Below are 19,664 nucleotides of genomic sequence, written 5' to 3'. Positions count from 1 at the left end.
CTGTGAAAATGTGCGATAGCCAGCAGGCTTTGTAGCAGTTCGGGCTGCTGATGTGACGCTGAAACCAGCCAGACAACGTGGGTCTTGCGTTGGGATCAAAGACAAGACGACCAGGCAGAAGCTAATTAACATGCGCACTTGCCACCAACTGGACAGGGGAGTCTGCCACAGGTGGTCTACGTGTGGCTATTGACAGCGTCGCATGTGAATCACTCAGCATTACAGTTGAGCTGTCAAAATGATGGACGGCCTTCAGATTTTTCCATCATTGTTAAAAAAAAATGTGACGTGACAAATAACGTGTGGCTGCAGTGAATGAATCATGCTCGTAGGGGGGCACCATTCACATAAAATGGTAGAAATGGAATATTATATAAATAACTATGTTTTCATTTTATCTTCAAACTAAGCATTGGCATTTTCTCCACTGTAGTTTCTCCTTAATGCTAGAAAGGACATTATATATGTTATGCATGATTGTGACAAGAAAAATAAATAATCTTTGTTGTGTTGCCGCTCTAGTCTAAACTTTTCTAAGATGTACTGTAAGTTATGTCTTCCTTACATTGCACAAACTTGCCTCGGTATTGTGTTTTTTTGGAATGCATCTGTTCGTATTATGCATGCCGTGTCTACGGTCTGAGGCACCATAACCCATATGTTAGGCTGTGACTCAAATCAACCCCTGTAAAAGTAATGATGGGCGGTTCGTGACACGCATGAAGACTCTGTTACGCGCCGCACTCATTTACAAGGCGAGGAGCTCAGCTCCCCTCTACGCCAGTCATAACTCTGCCATTTTGTGAGGGACGGTGCAGTGGATGAGGTCAGACCACAGACGCTGCTCACTGGCTGATAATAGCTGATGGCTTTGAGTGGTCTTTTAGAGTGAGATCCAAGCAAAAAAAATCCTGATTACATTCATATTCAGACCATACACCATGAACTGATCAAGGGCTTTTTTCTCTAGCTCTGAATTAGGCAGCACTCTGCCTGGAGATTGTCTCTTTCAATTGACTCAACAAGGATCTAGTCTTTCTTTTAAGAAAATTGGATAAGAAAAAAAAAAAGTTTCACTCCTTTATGATGACGTATGTGTAAGTGTCCACCCCTGAGTATATGTAATTTATTGCAAGCTAAGCCTGCTTTATAATTCATCTTTGTGTTGCATCCAGCAGCATATTTGCATGCATCAGTGCATAAGCTGCTGTACTGTTCAAATAGCCTGTTTCTGAAGGTGTCTCTGGTGACATGTTCAGCTATTTTCTGCTTAGGGCCACATATTTAATAAATGTCAGTAGCGGTGAGCTGGTTTAGGCGTTGACTTAATGCACTGCTGAATCTGTAAATTGACCTTAGACCCTGACGCCACACTTCAGCTCATATTAAGACGACGCAGTCAGGGCGCCGAGCTGCAACTTGATTTTGACGGACATGCAGTCGTTATCTCTGTTGGTCGCCACTAATCATATGTTGCCTCCGTGGAGCAATGGCTCGGGTCACGGGGATGACAGAATTTCAAGGACAAAAGCCGGCGTTTCTGTTTCATAAGAATGAGTCAGCCCGTGCGCCTTCACACAAGTTAGTGTGAGCACAATGACACAAGTTGTAATAAGCTGCAACCTTCTAAAGTCAATAAATACATTAATAAAGCGCTTCGATGAAGTGAATCTATCCAGTGTTAATGACTAGTTGACACTCCAAGGTGCTTAAATGTATATGTTACGCTCCACATAATTACACGAGGCTACTGAGAACATCCTACCCTGTGGAAATCATACGTTACCACCTCATTTCACTTTATTATTACTTTATTTAGCTGTATGACCTCTAATTACAGGATTCCCACACATTAATCTAGACATGGACACCCTGCGGGGCAATAGAGACGACAGCTGACCATATGTGTTTCACATGTTTGAAGGAAAACTCCTTCATTCATCACTTCTTCAACCTTCATCTTAGAAAAATCTGTAGCAAAGATTCAGATTGTGATTGTGATTGAAAGAGCAGTTGTTCTAGATTCTGCTGTTTAAATTAAAGAAAAACTCTTAATATATAAGATCCATGCGCGCCGCATAACATAAATCAACCCTATATGTACTTATGCATGAAGGACAAAGCGAGGGCATGTGGGAATGCTCTTGACTGTGACAGCTTCGACGAAAAAGTTGATAATTGGGTTTGCGTAAGGCCATTTGTCTTCAATCAAGAAACTGTCATACGTTTCCCGAGGGGTTAAACAAGTATATGATCACAACAGCAGAAATCAGCATTATTATCACATCATTTCACAGCCGTTTGAAAGCTCACATTTTTTTTTCTCCTATTCTCTTCGCACTGCTATTTTTCCCCTCACCTCCGTGACCATCGCTGACACGAGTTCTCCTGAGGAAAGAGAATGGTCCGATTAGAAATGATTGCCTGCTTGTCCCTATCGCCACGTCTCTGAGACTTTCTCACAACCATTTCACATTATCGTCATTCACTGCAGTGATCCTCTCATCTGCATGGTGGCAGCCCTACTGCCAGCACAAGGACAAGAAATTGGACCTCAGCGGGGAGCTAAATGTGCCTTCAATCTCAACAATCCTTTTAATCTTTCATCAATCATGTGGAAGCAGCTTGGAGCCCTGATCCTATTACAGTTTGAGGGGAATAGTTCAGAATTGACAAGCATAGGAACTGCAGCGAAAGTTTGCCATGCAAGAAAGTTGTGATGGGAGCTGGCTTTTGGCAATTTGACGAGAGAATCCTGAAAACTGGTTTTGCAAAAAATTGAAAGCAAACAAACAAACAATTGGAAGTGGGATTTCACTTGCTGTCAACACAAGGATCTTGAGAGAATATCACAAAAAAAAAAAGAAGAAGAAACTGAATGCTCTAAAAATTGTTTTTTTTTCCAGCTGCACTCAAAGTGGCAGCAGGGCTGAATGAATCCAAACCCTGAACTGGGTTTGAATTTACAAAGTCTGCTTAGGCCAAGTTGCTCCTAAGTGGCCAATTTAGAAATAAAGCTGAAGATTAACGAGTATCACAGCTCAAAGTTTTTCTAATAGTAATTTACCAAACATTTTAGGACCAAACGCGCTCCCAAATCAGGACCAATGAACTGGAAAAGGTGATTTAGAGTAAATGGGGCTGTTCCTATCACAGGGGTGGTGTTGGTGCCGTGCTGCAGTGAGCACTACATCACGCCCCTGCTGCTCCAGGTTTGTATAGCGCAATGTAATTGAGATAATGGTGGTTCTTAGAAATCTTTTATTAGTTTCCGATATTGAACCATGAATATGAATTCTAAATCTAATCAGTAATAAGCGGCAATTGTAAATGTCAAACTTGTCAAAGTATAATTTGCCACTATTCTTAGATGCGTAATGGTTGCACACTTTTGTCCTCTCTTTGAGCGACACATGTGGTCGTGTCTCGGTCTGATGGAAACTGGGTTGTTGTTTTTAACAAAAAAACTGAACTGAGTTTTAAGTTTCCTGCTTATTTATTTATTTTAAGCGTCCTGTGTGATACAATATTTCTTCCAGCTCTTTAATACTGGATCTTCTGTGCAGTTGTTGTGCATCTGTATCATCAGTCTCCTCTTAACGAGTCTTCTTTGTTTCCTTCCTTATAGCCATTAAGCACAGTTGTGTTTATGACACATCGTTTTGGTCTCTGAATTGAAAATGTATTTGCAGCAGGAACAGCATATTGAGCTTATTTTGCTAGTCTGATACTGTTATTGAAATTCTTAAAGCAGCCACCACAGTTTGGACACTAGTACTAATACACTGATACTGAATCTGGCTCATAAAGAAGAGACTATAGGTACTAAGTGATTCAGGGCTTCAGTCATCAAGCTGAAGAAGCAATAAACTGAACATGCACAGAGTACTTAAGCAACATCGGAGCTAATGTATGCACCAAACATTAGTGTCTCCAACGAGATGTAAATATTTAAAAATGGTTTGGTTTGAGCATTCGGAAAAAGAGCAAAGGTGATTTGAGTTCGTTCAGGCTCAGCTAATGGTATAAGCCGCCACTCTTTGTCCTCAAATACGACTGAAAGGACACGAGAGACAAAATATCTAAATCATCTGGGCACAGAGCTGATGTTTTTCAGTCCAGAGTTTATATTTTGCTGTTTTGATTCAGCACTCACTGTGGCGCATAAATTACTATTTCTGAATCTGCACAGACTCAATTATGTGTAATTAGAGACTTTTCTCCATACACCTACACACCTGTCATTTTGATTTGGTCAGATGAAGCATTAGTTAGCTATGTGCAAATTTTTGTGCAAAAATATCTCCAATGTAGCTTGAAGTGCAGTGGAGCGAAAGTTCACGTCCGTCAGTATCTCTCCACGCTTCATAGTGTAACCAATATCAGGAATAAAGGACCCCACACAGAGAATTGTTGTGTTTTCTAATCATTTCCTTTGTTCATTAACAAAGAAATCGGAAACAGAAGACAAGGAGTGGGAGTACAGCATAGCCAAGCGTTCCCTAATTAGGAGTTTTATGGGGCATATAATTTGAGTTATAACACTAAACCTTCATTTAAAAGCAAACACATTTTTTCTTTGAATATTACACAGTGTTGAAGACTACTTAAATGTATTATATGCGAATGCACTATTGCTTTAAATAGTTCATAAGTTATACTGCTACCGCAGATCAAATCATTTTGTCAACAGTTTGATCTGATATTTGATACGTCCACTATCTAATGACAAAGCGATGGATCAGTGTCGCAGTTAAAAACATATTTCTGTGTATGCTGTCTCCATATATACGCAGCATGTTGTAATTACAGCGGTGATTATGAGAGCAGACGACCATGCACATTTACATTACATAACTGTCACTTCTTTGAACAGGTACTATATCTCCATCTGGAGTTTTGATGAGGAGAACAGCTGTACAGCTGTGATATGAATACATTTGTTGTTGAATATATATCCTCACTCTCTTTTTTTTTTGTATGATTTTGAAGCCGAGAGCAACAATTTTATACTTTTAGTGTATGAATTTATTGTAGTCTTAAGTGTCCACCTTGTTTGTTAGGGCTGTAGTTCTGGCTGCCAACAGGACGTCCTCAGATCCAGGTGTAGGACTTCCAATAGACAGTATATTTTGTAGCCATAACTACTGAACTGCTGAAACTAATGGAGATACAGACTTAATTCAAGATCGTAAGGGGATGGCCAAGAAATCAATTAAAAATTAAGTGACAGGAATAATGTTCAGTGTTGGCAGAGGTTTGATCTCTAAGTGCTTTCCAGTTTCTACTGTGGACATTTTATACTTCTTAAATGCAGTGCTGCTTAACATCTCTCTGACAATGGTGTTTTATTCTCTATTTCTTTTATTTATATTTTATTTTCTGTGCTTTTTCTTATTAATCTTTGCTGCTACAGTGACCCAGTTTCACCACAGAGATCATTAAAGCTTCATCTTACGTTGGACAACAGTTGGTTGTTTATCCATCCAGCAACGTCGTCATTCATGTTGGAGACCGGCCAATACGTCCAATATTAACTCTTTTAGTCTTGTCAACACCTTCAGGAAGTATCTGTCCATTTAGCTGCTAGATGTTTCACCATGTTTACCAGCTAGTATATGTGTCCGTCTGCCTTTTATGGATCTGGGCTGTGTAAGTTGAGTTTTAAAGGTTCTTTACTGAAAACATCCTCGTCCTTCCTACAACACTATTTGAGCAGTTAACCAACACAGTGGAGCAGTAATGAACTGTGCAATGTGGGTAATAATTATTTGAAGGTTCGTCACTAAGAAGAACCTCTTTCACAGTGTCAGATTGCTCACACGTTGATGTGATAAAAATAAAGATTAATGACAGGCTGACTGGAGATAGTTTTTGAATTAGTTTAAACAGCAAAGGTCCTGAAAATGTGATTTTGTAATCAGACTAAATTACCTAATTGGAGTTTGGCTGGCTGGATTAAAACGGCACAATTGGTGCGTCATTATATAATTAACATTATAGAACTCCGATTTAAAATATGTGCGCTTGATATCTGATATGCCCCCAATTATGTTTAATGGCTGGATACAGACTACCACGGTGAACTGCAAGATGTAACCTGCATCCATTTATTTTTCACACATGGGGCCACATAAAAAAAAGTGGTGCATGACCAGTGAATTACTGCCTAGCACCTGCAAACATGAGCCTGAATGCAGCTTCTTAAACTGAAACCGGCCCCTCTCCTCCTGTTGCCTGGGTCAACGGCAAATCTCACAGTCCCACAATGACACGACCACAATACCGCGCCAGACTTCAGTTTTACATTTGAAAGCATATTTAACTTTTCACTCATCCATTCACAGCCCCCGTGAGCAGTAAGACGCTGAGCCTGGCCAAGATTAGCTTTTGGCAGACAATGCAGTGAATTAAAGGCCACACATGGCCCCTCTCTTGTTCACTCGGTGACCAAACACACTTCCAGGGCCAGGAACTCTTGACCGGTCTTTTTAACCCACAAGGAGAAACTAGAATTTGGAGATAAGTATATGGCGCTGGATTTTAGGATCAGAACCTGGCAAGACAAAAGTGTTGTCAGAAGGAACACGACAGATGGTCTTTTTCCTCGCTAACCTTGTGTCAGAGGTTTCAGCAGAGACTTGGGCATGTTGTCAGATGCTGAAATCTTTAGCTGTGTGCTGGCACACTTAGGCTGTCTATGAGGACAGAAAGGAAACCTGTTAATATCTCACTGTGTTCATTCACTAGAATAAAACTCAACCAAAGTTTAAATAGAAAAACCTCACAGACGCTGCTGCTCCTTCTTAAATATTGATCAAGAACTCACAAACAAGTTAAACACTTAGAGCTGATTATACTGCTGCTACTATTTACCCTGAACATTTAAACTTGTAACTTAAACAATGTGAATAATTTAAAAATGTACAAATGCCAAAAACCTTCCCAATTAGTTCTTAAAATTCCAAAGAGCATGATTATTATTATTATTATTATTATTATTATTATTATTATTATAGATTTATAGATAGACAGATAGATAGATACATGTAGACAGACAGACAGATAAAAAATCAAAAGTACAGGTAACGTTTTTATCACTTGATATTTTCTGATAATCTGTCGCCAATAACGAGTCTTCAACAACATGCTGCTTATTACCTACTGCATTCATTTAAGAGGATTTCATCAATGAATCATCTACCTGATATTAAAACTTAATCATGCATATATAAATATATGTGTGTGTGTATATATTTTTATATACTTTATTTTAAAGAATAATTTACCACGAGAATTCCTGCTTAATTAAACCACAGGTTAATGATAGATAGATAGATAGATAGATAGATAGATAGATAGATAGATAGATAGATAGATAGATAGATAGATAGATAGTTTAAATGCTTCTTTATTGTCTCTAATTCTCAGTAGTCAATTAAAACAGTTCAGAGTATTCATAAAACAGACCAGAGAGAGTGATTTCACATGGTTCAGCTTCAGTAACACTTCATCACATCATGTGGTAGGACGCAATTACAGTAAACAACACTAACTTAATTTGGATTGATGGCGACTTAATAATTAGTAATATTATGGAATAAGCCAGAAGCAGATTACAGAAAGTCATTTCCATGTACAGACTTAATATTATAACAATATATTATATATTGAGTGGTTAAGTCCTAATTGTGACTGATTATGACCTTATAGCTGGTAATAATTACGCAATAGTAAGTCATAAATTTAATAGGAGGGCATCAGTCATGGTTGTGTTTGGGAGCCCCACTTGTTAGATAAAAATGTAGTTGTGTATTTTCCTCCACATGAAGGACAGGCAGCTTGCAGACAGGCAGACACATGCAGGGACTATAGCGTAGCACCGAAGGGGGCGACCACGCACAGCCGCGCACTCATCCCTGCTCCAAACTCGTAATTGTAAATCGTGAGGGACCACGCAGCCTGTCACTCCCTGAGCATATCGGCTGGCGTTGCCACCTTATATCTCTCTCTCTCTCTCTCTCTCTCACTGCGTGTCCGGGGACTATTTCACATATTTCTCCCGGAGGATTTTTTTTTTTGGTTCAATTAGTAGTGTGTGCGCGTTAATGGGCATCTCGGACGGCTGCCTCTCCCGTCCATGTGTGCCTCTGTGAGCAGCAGCAGCAGCAGCAGCACCTTGGAAGAGCAGAAGGAGGAGGAGGAGGAGGAGGAAGAGGATTTTTTCCCTGCTGTACCGTGTCGTGCAGTGGAAATACACTCGCCTGCTCTGGGTACTATCAAAACGAAAGGGAGGGAAGGAGAAGAAGACGGAGACCAAGTAGAAGCATAAGGGCTTTTTTATTTGTGGTGGTGGTGGGGGGGCACCCCAGACTATTTTTGGTGAATTGTCAACGGGACAGGCCTGCTACATTGGATCTTCAGAATGGTAAGGATCATTTTAGAGATTTCTTTTTTTTGCCAGTGTTGCAGAAAAACAGTCAGCTGCACGCACAGGGTTCATGCAGTAGCGGAGCAAATGCGGAGAACTAATGTAGGTAATGTAGGTATCCGCGATGCGTTTCTCTCTCTGTGCCTTTTCTCCACCGTGTGTTTGAAATCAGTCTGCCCGGCTCCGCCGCATGTTATTCCCCCGGACCAGGGAGCGAGATTAACGGCGCTCCGTGGACGTTGCAGCACGGCAGGCTTATACCTGCTCCTCGGGTTTTTTTTATGCATCGCACTGTGTGAATGTGATCGTTAGGAAAAGGATCAGAAAAGTCCAGTACAGCAGGATCGGGAGCAGGAATGGCTGCAGCGTGCCCTAAATGATGGGAAATAGGCACATAAATAACGCATGAGAAGGACTTGCTCTGTGAATTTAGAGGTGGGTTAAAGTGCTCTGCTGTGTGAGGACTAAATATCTAAATATATGCACTAACCTTGTCTTCTGTGACTAGAATAGGCTGCGAGTTACATTAGAGTAAACGCTGCTGTGGAAGAAATGTACATTTGTTCTGTTATGGGTGGATTTGGACTATAGCACCTTTTCTTTTCTTTTTTTAAACAGGTGAGTCCATATTCAACTTTGTAGTATCCTCTATGTCACAGTGATGGCAGTACCGACCCACTGGATTGTGTCTGTGTCTGGTGGTCTTGTTTTAAATGGAGCAAGGCTTGAAGAGGCTTAGGGGAAAACACATACCTGACATATATATATATATATATATATATTCTATAGGAATAGAATTTGTCCAAGAAATGTAAAACTAATAATAGGTCGTTAACTAATCATGGTCTTATTATTAAAGTGATATCAAATTACATTTTCATTTTCCAGATTAGATTAATTAGGCTCGCTTACATTTTTGTCCTATTATATAAATTTATGAGCCAAAAGAAAAATCTGCATCGTCACATGAGGTCATCATCAAACCAACAAAAGGTGAGGGCGGTAAATTAAGAAAGCTCTTCATTTGACCGTGCTCCAGTTCACAAACATCTCGGGACTGGAGGAGTGAAAGTGTAAGTTGGACCCCTGGGAGTCATTGTTGGGGCCCTACACAAAGCTCAGATCTGCTCTGCGCTCTGATTGGGCAGCTTTTAAACACGCACACACCTCTTTGAGTGTAGTGATGTAGTATAGTACTTGTGCTGGTAGTAGATGTTGGCCATATGCTTCATGCACACTAATATAGAATTCATTCAATCAGAGTTATTGGGAAAAAAATGAAACATTAAAGCAAAGCACATTTAACAGAAACGTCCATTAGTTAGCTATCGAAAAAGTCAACTGGTCCATTTTTATGTTTTTAAAGATTGATTTCAGATTTAGGAAACAAAATACTGCAGCAGTCTCTGTTAGTAGTCAAAGTTTTCCTAGGATGTGCTGCAGACATCAAGAAGATTAAGAAACCACTCTCTCTCTTTCTCTCTCTGTGTGTGGTGGGGATTTTTTTTGCACATAATAGAGCTCACAAGTGTCACCATTGGCCGGAGCTGGAAGCGTGACCTCAGATATTAGAGGTTAAATCCAAGAGAATCCAGGGGCCCGTCGTCCTCCATGGCAAGTGTTTCGTGGAGGCATCAAATGAGAAGTCTGAAGTTGTTAGGTCCCGCCGAGGTTAACCTTTGTAGAACAAGGCTGTATTCTCCCAGTTGTCTTTGTCGTGCTGATGAGCTGCGAGAAGCCGCCTCAGCACTAGTTCTGTGCATGATAAGAGGGGAAACAACCCTCCCTTTGTGATCACAAATGAAAAATCTGTTGCTTGTCTTTTTTTTTTTTCGCCTTTGTTGTGGTCTCATTGTGAACCGAACGCACTGCTATTCTCCCAAACGACAGATTGCTGAAAGAAGGATGACATGTAAGTTGCAGTTGGACCTTGTTATGTTCCATAAACGATTGTTGTGTTTGAACTAACGTTGGCAGCATTCGGGGGGACAGAACGATGACAGAGAGGAAACAATGAAATGCTTCTGTCCCTCTGGAGTTTTCCAAGGGGATATTGTGTATTTCAAGTCATAATTGTTGTGAGAACTGTACGGTCATCTAGGGAGGGGATGGTTGCATTTGAAAGAAGTTGATACTATGAATAGCGAAGAGCGTGTTCTACATGATCATATCTGGCACAGTGGGAAAGATTATGACAATAGAAATTACGTCTTGTTCGTTAAAAATAAGCGGTAATCGTCAACATGTATCTGCTTTGAACTGCCTAAAACATTTCATTTCAATTGAACTCCATGTCACTAAATTCGATATTTACATGTATGTTATACATCATGTTTTCCTGTTAATTTGTCACATACCTGCTTCACAACTTATCAGCACCGAGTGTAACAAAAGGAGAGCTGCGTTCTCCAGCCTGGAGCATTATGTTTAGTCGAAGCTGCAGTCTGTCATCGTGTGATTTATCACACATAGAACTAATGGGTAGCTGTCACAATTACACCACTTTATTGGACATGAAAGCTGGGCGCTGCACCACCCTCTCTTTCTTCTCTCTCTCTCTCACACACACCTATTTTTTCCAAATGTTGACAGGACAGCTCCAGACTTTGTGTGATAAGTTGAGGACACTGCTGAAATCAAAAAGCATGTGGCGTTACTGAGTGAGCAACTGTTGCAAAACCCTTTTTCTTTTGTAAATAATCACATGTTTGCTCCTTAGTACAGCTGCCTCTGATGGTCCATGTATACAAATGTAGGCAACAACCTCAGATTTGTACCGGCAACATTATATCAAATCTGTATTTTGTGCCCTGTATGTTGCGTCACTCTAATTGGACAAGCAGAGAATTGAAGTGGTTTTTGTGGCCATTGTCAACCTGACCTCTGTTCAGTTGTTTGTTTGTAGCACTGTGTGTGTGTGTGTGTTTTTGTGTATTTTGGCATTTTTAGAAAGCTTCGTGGGTTCCTTGTGAGACGGTGAATCAAGAAATTTAAAGTGACAGGCACCTATTTTAAAAGAAAATTTCACACAAAGGACTTTTTGAACAGCTACAGAGTCTGAAAATTATAATGCTGAACCTGTAGTATTCACCTTCGTGTCGTTTGCTCCAAAATAAACATAAATCGGGAACATTTGTACATATATCATTACATATCAAAGGAAATATGTATGTGTGCTGAAACCCCCGAAAACACCCGAGACATTGCTTTTTTGCTTTTTGATGTCGGATAACATTATATATCCATTTGGGTGGATGTCTGTTATCCTGGAGATTCACTCTTTCTCTAAGAGCTGGAATCACACACCTGTTTGCTGCTCTGAAAGTCAGAATCACTCAAACAAAGTACTTCAGGAGTTGAAATTATGCACTTGAGCTTCCAGGCACAGGGTAGTATTTCTCCTCCTGGGCACCCCACAACAGACTCCCCTTTGTGTCCGACATTTCATAGTACGCATGGAGCAATTTTTAAGATGACTCTCCTTGCAGAGGAAGCTAATGACAATCCGCAGGTGTGGTACTCATTATCCTTACATAGTCCACTTTGATATATTCGTGTCTGCAACACAGCAGAGAACATCCTATTCACATTTTTCCTAAAGTCTGTTGTCCTGTCTGTGTCACATTAGATAATTTTGGATCATTTTAGAATATTTAACTCGGAGTAGACTGGAGATGGACATGTCTACAATGAAGGCCATTGTTGGAAGTCCTCCATCAAGTTTTAATCCTGCATGTCGTACGTTAATTATGTAAACAGACCCTCTTATAGGTTATACAGAAGAGCCAGTTTTGTTTCATTTCTTAAGTAAAGTTTTCTACCGGTTGCCAGACTGTGCTGTACTGTGCCTGAGGAACAGAAATATGTTTGTTTCCCCCTCACAACACCTTCAAACAACACCTTCAAACACTTGATTTCATTTGTGAAAGACAGAAAAAAAAAAAGTCAGAGGTTGTTAAAGAAATATAACTTCATTGGCTACAGCTCCTGCCACTGGCTACTTGTAGCTCTATTGCCGGCTTCTCTAGGTGCAAGTGTAAACCTCCTGTAATGTTACTCATTGGTTTGCGGACAACCGTTTTGAAGTCTGGAGTTTGGCGTCTTGGCGTCGTGGATCAAGAAATGACCATATTTAGATGATACGTGGAGCTGGTGCCAGCCTAGTTTTTTGTCTGAAAACATTTGAGCCAAGAAAGCAGCAATGCAGTAACAGAATTGATCTGGATTGCCTAGTTTTTACTAGGTTTTAGTTTCTTGAGCCTCTATTACAGAGTAGGAAAAACTGGCAGAGTGCCTGCTCACAAATGTTCTTGTATTACAGCTAAACAGTACTTTAAAACATATTTTTAAAAACATTTGAAGCAAGATATCAGCAATGCAGTAACATAATCTGGATTCTCTGCCCTGCTGGCCATTAGAAAGAGTACAGACACTTCACTTGTGTAGGTCACATAAAGATGGACATTTCAAAATACTTTATGTGAATGCACGTGATTATAACAACAAGTTGTGTAAAGTAACGGCTAAACGATATTTCTACAGTTGCAAACAAGACGGATAAAAGCTTAACGTGTACGATTTAATGGTCGAGAAGCAGCATCAATAAAAGTATTCATTTCTATCCTTTTTTCAGTTCTCACAAGCAAACACAATATAACCAGCAACGTTCTGAAGAAGGCAAATTGGTTGGAACACATGATATGAGAAAGAAAGAAGAAAAGAAAGCAAGAGGGTCAGTAGTGAAAATGGACTTTAAACATGTGCTTAAAGAAGCTGTAGATACACATAACAAGATTAGTTTAGTTACTCAAGCACCTTGAAATAACTCCAGAATGAAATCAAAGTCCCTTCTCCACAGTCTAAGAAAAACTTCACAAAGCTGGTGCACAGAACACAAACACACAGTGCATCGCTGGTATACAGCAAGACCTTTACATTCGAGCACCCAAAACAAGTCCTATGGGGTGTTTAGTTGTTTTTGAAGGAGGTTTGGAGGTAGAAAGCATAATGGCGCCTTCCACTGACAGTGTCTCGTTCCCACTTTTAAACATGGTTCTGGACCAGTAATGGGATGGGCAGCCATCTCGAGAGGGTCATTAGATCTGATGGTTGCCTTGCACGCTTGTTAACAGCCAAATAATATGAGACCATTTCACAGGACCAGGTGCACTTAGTGGTGCCAACACTCTTCTCCTAGCAGATACCCATATTCTCAGATTATAATGATCCAGCCAAGCACATTCAAGAGTGTCTCCGTAACACTAAGATGCAGTCGGATAGTTTTCTTGACGGGATTTCTGGAATCCAGATATTTATTACAGAAGATGTAAAGCTTGACGAAAAAATAGTAGCAGTGTTGTCTTTGTCTTTTACTACCTCTGAGCACAGCATAAAATGTGGCTGCAGCTAAAAAGCTTCCTTTGTATACAAATATACATGTTTATATGCAAAAGGAAGATGTCTGTTAAAACATATATATCATATATCATATCAATTCTAGCCTGTGGCTGTGATGGTATGATCCCAGCTAATCTGTGTTTGCTTGCACAGTCTCTGTCTCTGTACATCAATGAAAGAGGCATCCGAGGAGGGAGAGCAGATTCACCCGTATTTTACATGCACGACAAAGACATAAATCAAATGTTGATAATCCTGCTACTGTGAATAATGAAAACAGATTTTGCCTAAATGTGCGAGTAAAATGGTAAATGTGCGAGAGACCCGCGGCATCAAATCAACTTAACACCGAAAGTCCAAAAAACGCTTCAGAAATTACACGTCAGAGTGAGCGTCATCAAACAATTTTCTCAAATAGAGCTGATTTGGCATCGCTGGCCTTACAAACCTTTATGTCTGATTGCCCATCACGCACTAAAAACTCTCCAGCGATGGACAGAAATTGAGGCTGACGATTTCCAACTGCTCCCAACTGCTGCTCTCAGACCGACTCTGCCCAAGTGTCGGGTCAATGTGTTACACCACTAGGGTTAAATGCACTGCAGCAAATTGGCCTACTCGCATTGTTGTATGTGTACTGTGGCCTGCTGCAACTAAAAAAAATGTGATGACTGAATCTCAGCTCGTGTCGAACTTGAAAAAGTGACGGGCGTCCTCACGGCGTTTGATTGTCACATTATGATGCCGATTTAGCTGACAGGCTTCACAGTCCTCGCAGCGATCAGACTAACAAAGTGGCATGTTATATTTTCTGCATCTTGGAATCCTCATCAGAACTGGCTCCCCAGTGGCATTTCATCATGACCAGGATAATCTTATGCAAGATAGTGAAACGGCAGTTAATTTGCAGGTAATTAAACCCTAGTGATTTACAGTTGGAAACGCAACATACTGTACAGTAAGGATGCCATGTCAGCATGGCTGTGTAATGTTTTGATAATATTACTACAGCCCTGTCAGGACTTTTCATTGTTTTCAATTAATGTATGACAGTGCAATTTTATACAGTTGTTAGGATTTGAATTTTTAACGTTGTGCATGTGGAATTTATTTATATCACAGCAGTGAGTGGTGGGTTTTATAAATTGCCATCATTCCTTGTTTTCAGCAGTACTCTGAATACTGTTCTCATCACACGTGCACGAGGGAGAAGTTTGCTCGCTTCAGTGCAGAAAGCCTTTCTAACACGTGTTTACAAGGGTTTATTTGAACCCAAACCACGATCTCGTCCTAAACCTAAACACGTAGTTATGGTGCCAATCAAACAGAACAGCAACTTGCAAATAAAAACAATAAACTAAAGTCAAAATAATAAATTAACGTTGGCTGATGGTTTCACATGAGACATAAATACTTTCTGGCAGAAAGCCCTGAAGGCAGCGTCACAGGAACATGGGATGTCTGAAATCTGATCTGTTTTTTTTATTTAGTACGTAACCCTAACAAAATAATAAAGTTGTTTGATTAATTAACTACTTTGTGTTCTTTTTTGCTGTAGGGTTAGTTTTGTTTGATTAACAAAATAAAACCATGTCATATATTCTAGTTATTTAAATCTTTGTAATATTTTGCAATTTAACTTCCCTTATTCAATTTGTAGGTCATTTATTGATTGTAAAAGTACAAACAACATGCAGTGTTCATACAATCATAATACGTTCCTTGCATTGCAAATCAAACAATTGTATGCTGGATAAGAAGGCTTTCAGTAGGTCAAATCATAAAAACATTCCTGTGTGTATTGAAGACATGACTGAGGGAGGCCTGCTAGAATTTGACTCTGCGGTATTACAGAGCATTTGTAAGGTTTAACTTCACAGTGCTTAAGTTCAGTGCAGAATTCCTGTCAGATCTCATGCTAATTTGTTGCTGTGAGTTTTAAGCTGTGATTGCTATGACAGAAGCATTTCTAAAGGATACAAATTAGGGGGCCACATTAAAGGAAAAGGTGCAGGACATTTAGAAGCTTATCATAGTCCCCACTGATTAAGCCCCCTAAGACATTCAAACATTTTCAGATCAGAGTTGTTGTTGTTTTTTTTTGAGTTGGTTGGACCCAATTTCCTGTCAGCATCTGTTAGCACCTTGCTTTCCAAATGGCATTAAAGTAATTTGAATTTCATATGCTTCTAAAAAACTGTAGTGAGAGTTAATAAGGAATGGATCTATTATATGCATTCACTCATGATTCAGTGGAACATTTTTGGGGAGTTGGTAGCTCTCTCCCTCTTACCGAGTTAAACAATTACAGATTTTTTCTTTATCTGAGTGTGCAGCTTGAAGGTGCTGTGAGTTAATTCAGCTCATGAAGCAGTTATTCTCAAAGGTAAGGAAATATGCCTGCTCCCATCCTGGGGGTTTGCTGCCTGTCCCTACCTGAATACTTAAGGAACTGACATAAGAAGGGCGTCTATAAATTTACCCCCCTACTCCAGCCAGCACCACCAAAAATCATGCAACGTCAACATCACAGGATGGTGTGCTCCGTAGCCTCATGAGGACGACTCTGGAAACGTTTATTCGGGTAAAAGAGTGATGAAATAATTTTGCGGCTCGTGTCTGTCTCACTAATCCAAGCAATCAGATAACAGTCTTCACGAAGGAAACCGAAGTGACATGCACGTGGACGTAATCAAAGCGTGATCACTTTGATTATGACCATGTGCACATCGCTTCACCTCAAAGGCTTTACGGCTTTATAAGAAGAAAAAGTGACATGGAGAGATTTATTTTTGTGCTGGATGGTCCTGGGCCAAACTTTTGACTGAAAACTGGCTCAAACTGGCTGAGCTGTGCTCGCAGACATCAGAGCGCTGCCAACAGGGCCTGTTCTTTTCCTCCAACCAGACACCAGGGTGACATCCATGACATGACGTCATGATCGGGCCTCTTTTATTTTTGTTGCTGTCAGTTCCGATTCTCTAACATGTTCTTCTCGATTCTTTTAAAACTAACTGGGCTTCCTCAGTTGTGCAACTTATTAAATCCAGTGTTCCTGCAGAAAACTGTCATATATATATATATTTTTTTTTAGACTTGCTGTGCATCTGCAGGTTTACAGGGGAAGGGGAGCGCTGAAAAGGAGTTGTCAATATATTTTTGCGAGTGTTCGGCAGCAAAGTGGAGCGATAGCACTCGAGGGGGCTGGCCTTAAGCTGTTATTCTATAAATATTAATAAAGCCCAATAGCCTGCCTGGAAGGAAGGTAACAGTTTGCTCGTGTCGCAGACTGGGCTTCACCGTGACAAGTTCTGAAAGGAGTGATGAGATGACAAAGAGGAGGTAAGATGACATTTAGTGACAGGCCTCATTTTTCAAACATGAAATGCCATCACTGGAAAGTGGAAGATGGGTCTGCTGACCTCTCCCTCGCAAAATTCTGACATCGCAAATAATACCTCCAGCGGGTTTTATGTCTTGTTTATTTACCTATTTATTTATTTTTCAGTCACCGCCTTAACAAAGACGTTGACATGAATTATTAGAACATGTCGCTAACACTGATTGATTCACTGATCAGTTCTGAGTGCGGCTGAAAGGAAATGTAAGATTATATTCAAGATGCTTTTGGATGCTCTGCTCTGCAAAGATGCACTTGTTGCATGCAGCATTGCAGCGCTTCACCATGCTAATAGACGTAGAGCATTTGCTTTGTTGCAGTTCTTCCATGATCCATGCAAAGATATTGTTTCCGTGAGAACTGACAACAACAAATTCAAAACCACCCATGAAAGCTGATAGTCCTGTTTGGGCTCCAGTTAGACCACCGTGCAGGCATTTACATCTAACCTACTGAAGTGAGTGAGACGTATCAGGGCCATAATCGGAGCCACAGAATGGTCAGAAACGAGCACATCATTGTATTACAGCACCTCAAAGGTGCTAAATGCAACTTTCGAGGGCCCTAAGTGTCTGTGTTGTTCTTCATTTCTCATCTTTCCTTGGCCAGGTTCCCCCAGCTCATGTCATTCATTTTGACAAGCTGTCCATCTGTCGACTTCCCCATCAGCAGCCCGGCTCACATGTAGCCACTGTACATGGTTTAGTGTGAAAAGTCCTCAAACATCTAATTTAAAGCAAAAAGTCACAGACTCACTGCATAATATGTTTAGTTATTGTTATTTTGCTGAGGACATTCATATTAAAAAGTCTAACTGTTGACGAATGGCTTATTAGTGTTCCTCAAACGTTCTATCACATGGCATATAATTACTGTATACATTTTAAAGACCTAAAATAAATCTACTTGAGGTGCCTCGTTACATTATGGCCTGAAATTGACTTCTTAATAACGCACCACATTTATTAAAAAAGAAAAGACGACAGTCATCACAAGCTGTGCATTAATTAATGACTTACATTTTTTCGATTTACCATTACATCAGTTCATTAGGCTTCAGCCCTGAGAAAACTTCGGTACATTTCCACACTGAGCGGATCTGTTTACGGAGCCCAGCTCTCACCGAACACCAAACAATGAATGCAAATTTAACAAAGCCACACTTAAGGATATTATAATATAATGCTCCATAAAATCAACTTTCAAAATCAGATTTCTTTCCACATTCCTTTCTCACATTAATGCTGATGATCTTTAAAGAGCGTTACCACTATAAACTGCATGCACTCATCATTTAGTCGCCCTTATCCAAAGATTAAATAGTTGCATTTCCGAAACATGGCTTCAATGTGGCGACCATTATGCAAAAGCTTGTTCTCCCAGCTTATTGTACCCACAGAATTTGTCTTAATGGTATTTCACACCAGTGAGGAGATAATTCCTGTGTGGTAAGGTGTAAAATTGAGCAGCTTTGATGTTAAGCGGTCTATTTAAGACTCAAGATGAGGGTGTTAATTAGTTGACAAAAATCTTTTTGGTTTTTATTTATTTATTAATTTTTCCTTAATCCCTCTGGCCTGACATCAGGTTGCTGCATTTCGGTTCAAAGAAAACAGATGATAGTTAACACATGTGTACGTTTTTATTAATAATCAAATCAGAAATACATCATTTTTACTATATTCATGAAGAAATGCATTTCCTGACGTGACTTGGATGTAAAAAGGAAATTGCTCACGTGGCTCTTTGTAACTAGGTTGTGGAGAATGAGTTTCTGGAGTGAGACATTTTTCACAAAGGCATTCACTGTCAAAGGTCTAGCATACTAAAATACTGTAGTACAATATATACCTCTATGCAGTCATCAAGGAGGCACTGTGAGTGGTACAATCTGTGCAGACCAACTATTTGTGGTCCTTTTGTGGATGGTGAAAAAGCTCAGTGAATCATGACAGCTAAATACACAGAAGGTCGAGCTGTGATATTTAAGAGCTCAGGGAATATTTACCTTGACAGGTTGTCTAGACAAGCAATTCCAAATGTGCTCTACAGGAGTACATACAGTACATGCCGCACCTAAATAGACGGGGAGAGCAGTTTTCTGATGGGATCCATGTAAGTGTGCCAGGCCCGACTTTTAGATAGAAAAGAACGGCTTGTACGTCAGTTATAGCGTCGTGTAATACAGTGTTCCATCTTTCTCTCCAGATAGAGATGCAAATGTTATTTTACAGTATATAGAGACAATACATGGTAAGATATCATCGCAGTCGCTGTAAATACATAGGACACAGACCCCATTTACACATGTGAAGCAAAGCAGTTTGAAAATATGGCCACATTGAACGTGGAACCCATTTTCTAGTGTACCCTCTCTCCCTTCTAAAAATTCTCGTGGATCCTCTAATGGCAGATATTCATCAGGCCGGCTCCCAG

The 19,664-nt window shown here is 40.1% G+C and overlaps 1 protein-coding gene across 12 annotated transcripts in view; it reads left to right on the top strand.

The window, feature by feature from the left end:
* The window catches only part of tenm4 (teneurin transmembrane protein 4), a 193,466-nt gene that overhangs the window by 45,567 nt on the left and 128,235 nt on the right, over positions 1 to 19,664 (top strand). Inside the window, exon 1 of one of the 12 annotated variants that reach the window (XM_027280598.1) lies at positions 8,016 to 8,428. The exons of 10 other annotated variants lie outside the window; for them this stretch is intronic. The gene's annotated coding sequence lies outside the window, so the exon portion shown is untranslated. Of the gene's footprint in view, positions 1 to 8,015; positions 8,429 to 19,664 lie in introns of those variants that run through there. One more of the 12 variants, XM_019273017.2, reaches the window with a different exon arrangement.

This window comes from Larimichthys crocea, chromosome VII (genome assembly GCF_000972845.2).
Source record: "Larimichthys crocea isolate SSNF chromosome VII, L_crocea_2.0, whole genome shotgun sequence".
In the NCBI taxonomy this organism is placed as follows: Eukaryota; Metazoa; Chordata; class Actinopteri; family Sciaenidae; genus Larimichthys; species Larimichthys crocea.
This window is presented reverse-complemented; position numbering and strand designations above follow the sequence as displayed.